The sequence below is a fragment of the Panthera leo genome, chromosome B2, assembly GCF_018350215.1.
Source record: "Panthera leo isolate Ple1 chromosome B2, P.leo_Ple1_pat1.1, whole genome shotgun sequence".
Lineage (NCBI taxonomy): Eukaryota > Metazoa > Chordata > Mammalia > Carnivora > Felidae > Panthera > Panthera leo.
Genome location: NC_056683.1, coordinates 75,128,467 through 75,139,475, shown reverse-complemented (window position 1 = coordinate 75,139,475; position 11,009 = coordinate 75,128,467). Strand labels below are relative to the sequence as shown.

At 41.3% G+C, this 11,009-nt stretch overlaps 1 pseudogene; it reads right to left on the bottom strand.

Annotated features, from left to right (window-relative positions):
• Positions 1–5,347: 5,347 nt before the first annotated feature.
• Positions 5,348–11,009, bottom strand: part of LOC122220717 — a 42,908-nt pseudogene continuing 37,246 nt past the window's right edge.

Here is an 11,009-nt window from a genome sequence, read left to right as displayed (position 1 = left end):
GCCAGCCCTGGGCAAGGATGGCTGAACCCTTACCCTTCAGCACCTGCACCCAGATCCCCTCCAAGGGCAGAAGGAAGGCAGAGCTGGGCAGCCAACATACCAGAAGGAGGGAGCTGACAGCTCAGAACTTTTACCAGACAGCAGGACCACAGTGAACCAAGATTCTAAGCCCTCGGTGCATTGCCCCACCAGACTTGTGCCCCTACCCTACCTTCCTATGTTGAAGTCCTAACCCCCAATACCTCAGAATATGACTATATTTGGAGATAGGGCCTTTAAAGACGTAATTGAGGTCAAATGAGGTCATGTGAATGGGCCTTAATCCTATCTGACTTGTGTCCTTATAAGAAGAAGAGGTGAGGACACACAGACACTTGTGTACACAAAGGGATGACCATGGCAAGAGGCACCAAGAGGGAAGCCACATGCCAGCCAAAGAGGGAGGCCTTAGAGGAAATTAACCCTGCTGGCACCTTGATCTTGGACTGCCAGTCTCCAAAACAATGAAACAATAAATTTCTGTTGTTTAAGCCATCAAGTCTGTGGTATTTTGTTTGGCAGCCCTAAACATCTAATAGATTTACAAAACATAGATTCAAATTCAAAGATGAAAATTTTAAGAAATTCAGTATAGTGGCCACAGAGCATTAAATCTCAAATGAGGGCTTTCCTAAGCATGGAATGTCGTGCTGCTACACTGGTCACATCCCCCTGAAGCCAGGTCTTAGAAATAAGGGAGTGACAATCTGCAGACAATTTGGGATCTGGGAGTGGAGAGGTGTGGCTAAAGCAGTGGGAACGGATGAGACTGCCTCCCAGAAACACGAAGTGAAAAGACAAGAGAAGAGAAAGAGTTGATATCAGAAACATGGAACACAAACCTGGAAGGAAGACAGAGAAAGAACGATTAGAGAAATAAGAGATGAACAAGAGAAGGTGGAACCTGATGGAGAAATGGGCACTAGTGTCAAAGACCCAAGGTTAGGTGATTAAGAACTTGAGCCCATTGGTCTTTGCACAGAGGTCATGTGGTGGAAACAGGTCAGATTACTGTTGGTTAAAGAGTAAGGACGGCAATTATAGGCTACTCCTCTAAGGAGGCTGGGGAGGGGCTGGAAGTGGGACTGCTGGGGACCTCTGTGCAAGCACAGGAGGAGTCCAGGAGACTGAAATCCAGCCCCACGTTCTGTCACCCCATCAGCCTTCAGGTCAATGGGAGGTATTCTAGCAGAGGCACCAAACTGCCTAGCCTTGAATAACAAAGCTGTAGCTGGAGCTTTTCTTTTTATCTGTTTATTCTTGGGGCCCCCTCTCTTGTTTCATGAGAGTAGGAACTGTTCTGTCTCCACCAGGGACTAGCTGCAGCACCTGGCACCCAGGAAGCACAGCAACATATGCTGAATAAATTAATGGAATGCAGAGTCAAGTGACAGGTTGTGTTTGTTTTGTTTTGTTTTCATTTATTTGTTTCAGATGAAAAAGTCTTAAACATGTTTATAGATTGAGAGCTTCCAGAAGGAAGAGAGAAGTTGAAGAAAGATTTGAGAGAGGAAAGAATTGATGAAATAAGATACTAGGGAATAGAGTAAGAAAATAAATCAACATAAATACTAGAAGCAAACATTTTTTTTTTTGTATCTGAATCATCCTTTGGGAAATTCATTTATTCATCTAGTGGTGACTACTTTGCTTTATCCTGGACCCTACTAGGGGGCACCTGGGTGGCTTAGTCAGCTAAGGTTTCAGCTCTTGGTTTCAGCTCAGGTCACAATCTCAGTTTGTGAGTTCAAGCCCCACATGGGGCTCCACACTGACAAAGCAGAGTCTGCTTGGGATTCTTTCTCTCCCCCACCCCCCACTGAAGTTCACTCTCTCTTTCAAATAAATAAACTAAAAAAAATTATAACCTGGACTCTACTGGGAATGGAGAACTTTTAGGAAGGGAGGTTGGATACAAAAGAAAGTGAAAGAGCTATTTCCTTCCAGCTATTCAGGATGGCACCTTCTAGTTGAAGAGATTTCTCATGGAAAAAGATAAAAAATGATGAAACACAGCAACACAGCAAGGATGGTCCCAACTGTTTGAGTAATAAAAAACAAAACAAAACAAAACAAAACAAAAAAAACCCACAAAGATTCAGAAACAGAATGAATGGAGAGAAAACCTGGACACGTTAGGAAAATCTACTGCAGAGAAGGAGAGGAGATGGGGGAAAGGACGCAGAGAAGAAATAAAGGAAGGTGGATTCTGGCATGACCTGCTGATAATAGGTTGGCTGGCAGCTTTCACCATCTGGAAGGCGGGGGCTCAGTGTTGCCCCAGGACCTGGGACAGCTCCATTTATTTTCCGGTTAACGAGGACCCATGCCAAAGGGCCCCGCCAGGAAGCAATAAAAATGCAGACCTGTCTGAGAGAACGACACATCCCTAACGGCTAATGTGTCTGGGTGAGGAAAATTTGGCAGTTTCAGAGAGTCCAATAACATGGCAAGGACGCCCTAAAGGAAATGATGAGAAAGAAAAATAGACATTGTTCTCATATATTGAAGTGTATAACACAGTTACCTCTCTGACTTGATTGTTTTCTTCAAAGAATAGGATAATCCGTCACCAACCCATATCAAAGGCAAAATCACACACAACACACACATGGACGCAGGTGTTCCACCATGCAAAGTTCTCCAAGGGAGAAGCAAGCACAACTCACTTCATTGACATAGTTGTTCAATTAAGCTTCAGAAAATAGAATGGTGCGTGTTTCGAAATGCTGAGGCTTCTAAGATGTGAGCAGTTCAGGCTACAGTTGGTCATGTTCTAATCATGAATCTCTCCCAAGTCATTAATAGTGGTAGCTCTCCACCTAATTTCCTAGATGCTTTGAGCATTGTCACCTTTTTTCTTATTCTGCATAAACTGTATTTCATTGCCATCTCTTGGCTTTATACTATTGTTGTTTTTAAATTAGCACAATTATTTCTGAGTCTATGCAAACTGCTCTCCCTTGCCAACCATTTCCTCTTATTCCATGGAGCAAGGACACCAGGGCACACCATACACCTGCATGTGTACAAACAGGGCCGCTCCTCACGGTATCCATCCCGTTCCTCCCTTCCAGTGCCAGCACATTTGCTTGGAGCTTTCCTCTTGCTGCCTATTGTTCCTCTGGAACTGCACAGACTTCCACCTACAGAGCGTGGGACCAAGCAGACAAAACATCTAATGTATTTTTGTTCATGTTTGGCACTCAGTCAGGAAGATGGAGCTCTGAGCCTCTCTGAAATGTCAAGCTGAATACATTTTACACCACCAGAGAGAGACACAGTGCACCAAGGAGAAACCATAGCCTCGTGGTGATAACTTGTAGCCCCAGGCTCTAACGCTCTCGTATTTCTTTTTCTCAAAATCAAATTGTGCGTTTTGGAGTGAATTTCTGGTGGCTTCTTAAGTGTTTACTATCACACGATAATGACGAAGCTTCTGTTTATTGGCTCTGGGCTCACTGACTCACTGACAACAAATGGAAAGCAGAGACTGGTTTGTTCTGGCTCCTTGCTTTCTATTATTCCTTAAATTATATCACAGCCAATATTAGGCATGCATGAATTATTTCAAAATGGAAAAACATATCTCTAGCTCTGCTATTAGAGATTATAGCCACATGCATGTCCCACATATCCATGCCTCTGTCTGCATGCCTGCCACCATGCAGGAAGGTAGGTGAGGACAAGATGAGATCTTGCAGCCCTGCATGGCTTCACCTTCCAACGAAGTCTACCTTTCTCCCACTTTCCTCTCTGATCCCTTTGCCTCAGGGGACTATTGCACTCATTATCTTTACATCAAAGATTTCTTTCTCTAGTTTTAGTTTACGACCAAGCCAGTATATCCCTGCCATTACAGAACATAAACTGATCCACATGCAGTCCCTAAAGTCCTACCTGCTTCAACAGCAGCTCACTGCCACCTGCCTTCACTGAATTGCTGCAGGCTCCTTAACACTGCCGGTCTGGAACCAGTCTGGTATATTCCACACCCTCCTGTTTCTCCCTCATCTCCCAGGAGCATCAGACAGTCAGGCCCTGGGGGACTTCCCTGGAGACAGCTGCCTCTACTTCTCAGGCACTGTCTTGTCACCATTGGCCACCTTTCCCTCAAGCCTTCTTTAACAACTAACACGTTTACACACACACACACACACACACACACACACACACACACACAATTTCAATCCATTGCAATTTTAGAATTATCTTAGAATAGAAGCCAGTAACACTCAGCACTACCCCATGCCTTACCAAGTGCTTTGCAGACATCGCATTTAATTCTTACAATAATTTTATGAAATAGCTGCTGTTATCACCACTATTCCCATTTTACAGTTGAGGAAACTAAGGCTTAACAAGGATAGAAATATGCCCCTATGTGCAAAAGCATTCAGCATACTTCTGCCTCTCCTCAAATTATTGCTAATACTATTCTTAATATTTCTGATTCCACCAAAAGGCAGGTCTCTATTTGTAGAAATTGACTCAATGTGAGGAAGGTAGGTAATAATGAGGAGAAGGAACAGAAGGAAGATGTGTGTGTGAGTGTGTGTGCACACTCACACACACATGCATGCATGTATCTAGGTATGTGTATTTGTGTATAAAATCTCAAAGAACTGTTGAAATAAATGTAAAAACATTTAAATTTTTATTATTTTTAAATTAGTATCAGCACTTTATGAAAAGCCGAAAGAGGAAAAGAAAATCATCTATAACTTCACCACCATAAAACTACCAATTTTAGCATTTTTGCATTTGCTTTTAGAGTGTTGTAAAACATGGCTGTTTATATAATAATCATATTGTATGTAAAAATGTGTGTGTGTATACATATGTGTATTTCACTTAATCCCATTATGGTATAAGCATTTTCCATGTTATTGTATAATTTTGGTAAGCATCACCTTTACTGTAACTGTAATGGTTCATTAGTATGTGCCATAATTCATTCAACTATCTCATAATTGATAGACACTCAGATAGATTCTGGTTTTTTTCTACTATAAGTTTTGCTGCAATATTTGTATTTATCTTCTATAATGGCAGATATGACAAAAGTCACAGCAGTTATCCCCTCTAACCTTAATATTCATTTTACATTTGCAGACATTTTTCAGATGCATACCCACACGTGGTGCCAACAACGGCTGTCTTTGCAAAAGCCGCTGGGGGTAACAGATGTACACTCGTAAAGGGTTTTGTTTGGTCTTTATTTATAAACTGTAAATCTCTACTTATCCTGTTAACAAGAAATGTAGTTATTAAGCATCCTGAGTTTATAAATGAGAAACCACTCAATTTAGCCAGGACATGAGAGATCTGAGGGCAGGAAGAGGCGACGACGGTCTTTAAATATTTGAAGGTGAAAGAACTGGGGAGACTTGATCTGTGGCCTCAGGTGGAGGCGGGTTTCATCTGAGTGAACTTCTGCCAAGTGGCCCCGAGGCGGCCCCCTAGTGGCTGTGATCTGGAACAGGCTGGTGCAAGCGCCTGGCAGGGACTGAATCAGGGAACTCAGGCGGCTCCACACGGCTGGGCTCCCTGAGATCTTTTCCAGCCCTGAGGGGCGGTAACTGTTAGAAGTTACACAAAATGACTTTTTTCCTTTTGTAAAACAGAAAATAATCAATTACCATAAATTTGAATTGTTTAAAGTGAAAATGTGAATGTTTTTTTAATGATGGTGTGCATTGTGCATGCAGTATATTTCAGGATTGTTTTATCTTATTTTTAAAGTATTTATTTATTTATTTATTGAGAGAGAGAGAAGGGCAGAGAGAGAGAGGGAGAGAGAGAGAAACCCAGGCAGGCTCTGCCCCATTAGTGCAGTGCCAGATGTGGGGCTCGACCTCATGAACTGTGAAATCATGATCTGAGCAGAAGTTGGATGCTTAACTGACTGAGCCAACCAGGCACCCCTGTTTTATTTTATTTTATTAATGTTTATTTATTTATTTGGAGAGAGAGAGAGAGAGATAGAGTACAAGCAGAGAGAGGGCGGACAGAGAGAGAATCCCAACCTCAGCACAGAGTCCCATGCAGAGCTTGATCTCAAGAACCATGAGATCATGACCTGAGCTGAAATCAAGAGTCAGCCACTTAACCAACTGAGCCACCCAGGTGTCCCTCGGGCATTGTTTTAAATGCTGGAGATAGGAGTGAGCAAAATAGACAAAACTTTGTACTTTAAAATACCTTCAAAATGTTTCTGCATGTATTTTCTTATTTGACCTCATGATGATTGGGTGAAGTGAGCTGAGCAAGGATTCTCCCCACTATGCACAAGGAAGCTAGGGCTCAGAGAGGGTCAGTGACTTGCCCAGAAACACATGTGGGAGAAAAATGAAAACTGGCCCTATGAGCTCCTGCCCCAGTGCTCCAAGCACTGCCCTGTCACTGCCAGCGGAGAGGAACTCGTGCTCCTATATTCCCACCACAGACTTTGAGGGTGGGCAACACATCCCCAATTCCCTAAAATCACTGCATTTTTAATGTAGCAAAGAGATTAAACCTCGGAAGCAGTGCTCATTACAAGCCTAATGCACTTTAATTTCTAAGCTATGAGGTTCACAAAGACTGATGTTGTATCTTGCTCATTTTTAAAACTCCATGCCTGACACATAGCATGTGCTTTATCAGTGTTTGTGAATGGATAACCACAACTCATAAGTATCAAATGCTATTCTTTTTTTTTTTTAGGTTTGTTTATTTATTTAAGTAATCTCTGCACCCAAGATGGGGCTAGAACTCACAATCCAAAGAACAAGAGCTGTATGCTCCTTTAAGTGAGCTAGTCAGGTGCCCCCTCAAATGCTGTTTTTATGTTGTGTTTTTAAAGTATGCTCTTCTTGGGGCTCCTCGGTGGCTCAGTCAGTTAGGCATCAGACTTTTGATATTGGCTCAGTTCACGATCTCACAGTTTGTGGGATTGAGCCCTGCATCCAGGCCCTATGCTGGCAGAACGGAACCTGCTTGGGATTCTCTCACTCTCCCTCTCTGTCCCTCCCCCGCTTGCTCTCTCTTGCTCTCTCTCAAAGTAAACGTTAAAAAATTACAAAAAAATAAAGTATTCTCTTCTTGTGAAATTATAGTACCTCAGAAATGGAAAGTTGTTACATTTCACATGACTTTAAAGAAACTAGAAGGCTAGGATAAGGATCCATGTATCGATTATAGAAATGCTTGGTTGAGACGTGGGTGGGACTGATGCCTTGGAGAAACAAGGGTCTGCCTTAATCTTCATTTTAAAGCATTGGTTGGTTATTTTGAGCATTGGTTGGTTAAAGCATGATTTTTAGTGCATTTCAGTATGTTCTGTTTAATTAAATTCTGGCCTTTGGTTTTCCAGTACTTTAACTAAATTCTTCATTATAATCACTGGGTTGTATTTACCCAGAAGTAGAATCATCTTGTGCCATCACAGGCATTCTCTACCCTTGGAAGCTAAGAAAAGTAAACACATCTTTCCATGGCAGGTTTCTAGTAGCTCTCTGTTTAAAGGGAGAAGTTAATGAAAAGGTAGCACCATGCTCCCTTTTCAAGTCCTCATTAATTGAAGACAAAGCCATATTAGACCTAAAGTAGAAAAGGATAAGCACACATATATACACATAAATAACAAAAATATAGCATATGCATTTATAAATATACATACAGGCACACCTCACAGATATTGCAAGTACTGTTCCAGACCACTGTAATAAAGCAAATATCGCAATAAAGTGAGTCAGATGAATTTTTTTGTTTCCAAAAGCACATAAAAATTATATTTACACTATATAAGAGTCTATTAAGTGTGCTATAGCATTATGTCTAAAAAATAATGTACATACATTGATTTAAAAAAAATGCCTTATTCCTGAAAATGGCTAACCATCATCTGAGCTTTCAGCAAACTAACCATTTCGCTGGTTGAGGGGTTTGCCTCAGCGTTGGTGGCTGTGGACTTATCAGCATGGTGGTTGCTGAAGGTGGGGGTGGCTGTGGCAATTTCTTAAAGTAAGACAATGAAGCTTGCCGCAGTGACTGACTCTTCCTTTCACAAACCATTTCTCTACAGCATGCGATGGTGTCTGATAGCATTTTGCCCATAGTACAACGTCTTCCAAATTGGAGTTGATCCTTTAAAACCCTACTGCTGCTTTATCAATGACGTTTATATTATATTCTAAATCCTTTGTTGTCTTTTCAACAATCTCCACAGCGTCTTCACCAGGAGGAGATTCCATCTCAATAAACCACTTTCCTTGCTCATTCATGAGAAGCAGCTCCTCATCCATTTGAATTTGATCATGAGATTACAGCAATTCAGTCACATGTTCAGGCTCCACGCTTAATTCTAGTTCTCTTGCTGTTCCCACCACAGTTACTTCCTCCACTGGTGTCTTGATGCCCTCAAAGTCATCCCTGAGGGTTGGAATCAATTTCTTCCAAACTCCTGTTAATCCTGTTGATAATTTGACCTCTTACAACAAATCATGAATATTTTTAATGGCATCCAGAATGGTGGATATTTTCCAGAAGATTTTCACTTGTCTTTGCCTAGATCCACCAGAGGAACCACTATCCATGGCAACTATAACTTTATGAAATGTATTTCTTAAATAAGATGACTTGAAAGTCAAAATTACTCCTTGATTTGTGGGCTGCAGAATGGATACTCTATTAGCAGGCTTGGAAACATGAATCTTGTCATACATCTCCATCAGAACTCTTGGGTGGCCAGGTACATTGTCAATGAGCAGTAATGTTTGGAAAGGCAATCTTTATTTTGAGCAGTAGGTCTCAACAGTGAGCTTAAAATACTCAGTAAACCATGTTATAAAGACATGTGCAGTCATCCAGGCTTTGTTGTTCCATTTATAGAGCACAGGCAGAGTAAATTTAGCATAATTCTTAAGGACCCTAGAATTTCTCAGAATTGACTTTAACTTGAAATCACCAGTTGCATTAGCCCCTAACAAGAGAATCAGCCTGTCTTTTGAAACTTTGAAGCCAGGTATTGACTTCTCTTCTCTAGCTATTAAAGGGCTAGATGGCATTTTCTTCCGATAGAAGACTATTTAATATACACTGAAAATCTGTTGTTTAGTGTAGCCACCTTCATTAATTATCTTAGATCTTTGGATAACTTGCTGCAGCTTCTACATCAGCACCTGTTTCTTCACCTTGAACTTTGATGTTATGGAGACGGCTTCTTTCCTTATACCTCATGAACCAACCTCTGCTAGTTTCAGACTTTCCTTCTGCAGCTTCCTCACCTCTCTCAACTTTCATAGAGCTGAAGAGAGTTAGGGCCTTGCTCTGGATTGGGCTTTGGGTCACGGGAATGTTGTGGCTGGTTTCGTCTCCTATCCAGACCACCAAAATGTTCTCCATATCAGCAGTAAGGCTGTTTTGCTTTAATATCATTGGTGTGTTCACTGAAAAAGGACTTTTAATTTCCTTCAAAAACTTTTCCTTTGCATTTAAAACTCGGCTAACTCATACATGAGGCCTTGCTTTTGGCCTAATTTGACTTCTGACGTGCTTTCTCACTAAGCATAATTACTTCTAGCTTTTAATTGAAAGTGAAGAAGACTTGCAACTCTTAGAGGCCACTGTAGAATTATTAATTGGCCTAATTTAAATATTGTTGAAATTTCAAGAAATAGGGAGACCCAAAGAGAGGGAGAGAGATGGCTGGTGAGCAGTCAGAACACATACAACAGTCACTGATTAAGCTTACCATCTTACGTGGGCATGGTTTGTGGTGGCCCAAAACAATTACAAGAGCAATATCAAATATCACTGATCACAGATCACCATAACAAATGTAATAAGAATGAAAAAGAATGTGACGTAGAGACACAAAGTGAGCAAATGCCATTGGAAACATTGTACTCATAGATGCTCCACGCAGGGTTTCCACAAACCTTCCATTTGTACAACATACATCTGTGAAGTGAAATAAAGTGAAGCATAATAAAATGAATATGAGAGAGGGGGAATATTCAGTGGAAGGGAAAGGGCATCAGGTGAAAATAATTTAAAATTCACATCTATCTATGTAGATGGGAAAATCCACAAATGTTCAGTCCTGAAGACAGCTCTAAACTCATGGCTGTCTGTGCCCTGGCCAAAGAATTGTTCACTCTTGTTCATTTGTGGAGGAAAAACTTTAAATCAATTATTGAAATGAGGTTGTTTGATGGGATCCAAGCTATCGAGGAGAGTCACTGTAACAATCAATGAGAACAGGGGTCAGGGTTAAAGAGACCTCAGTTCAAATTTCTGATCTGCGCCAACTTGTTCTGTGTCTGTTTCCTCATCTGCAAAGTATGGATAAACACTGTCTCCAGGACTGTTGCAACTAGAATGAGGTCACTTATGTGAAGAGCTTACAATGGAGTCCGTCACAGAGTAAATGCTCATCAGAGGGCAGTAGCCATTGTTCTCGGTTATGCATGATACAGCAGTCACATGGCCACAGTCTCTACCTTGTAGAGAAAAGATGAGATTTTGAATCTGGACTTTTGAGGTTCAGTCCAAAAGTAGATAAGCTTGTACTCTGGGCAAATCAGTGAATCTATTTATGTTCCTTTTAATGACACAGCATCACTCATCCAAACCTCACAAGTAACAACTAATTCTGCTTCAATTTCAGAGCCACATAAAAAGTGGAACCAACACTTGTTGGTTCCAACCAACTTCACAATAAGATCTGAAGGTGTTTTGCCTCAACTAGGCTTTCCATGAAACCAGAACATCTCCCAGGGAGACAATGCAGCTGCTCCTTGTGGTTCATACTGTGGTTTCTCTCTGTGCCTGAGTGTTTTCTAGAGCTGGATTGCTTTCTTCTCATAAGAAATGATGTAACTCTGGAACACAAGCAAAACAATGAGGGAAAGAAATCTCTGGGCAATAGTGTCCTCAGTTCAAGCAGAAGGTTTTCCAGTATGGAGGTTCCTCAAAAAGTTAAA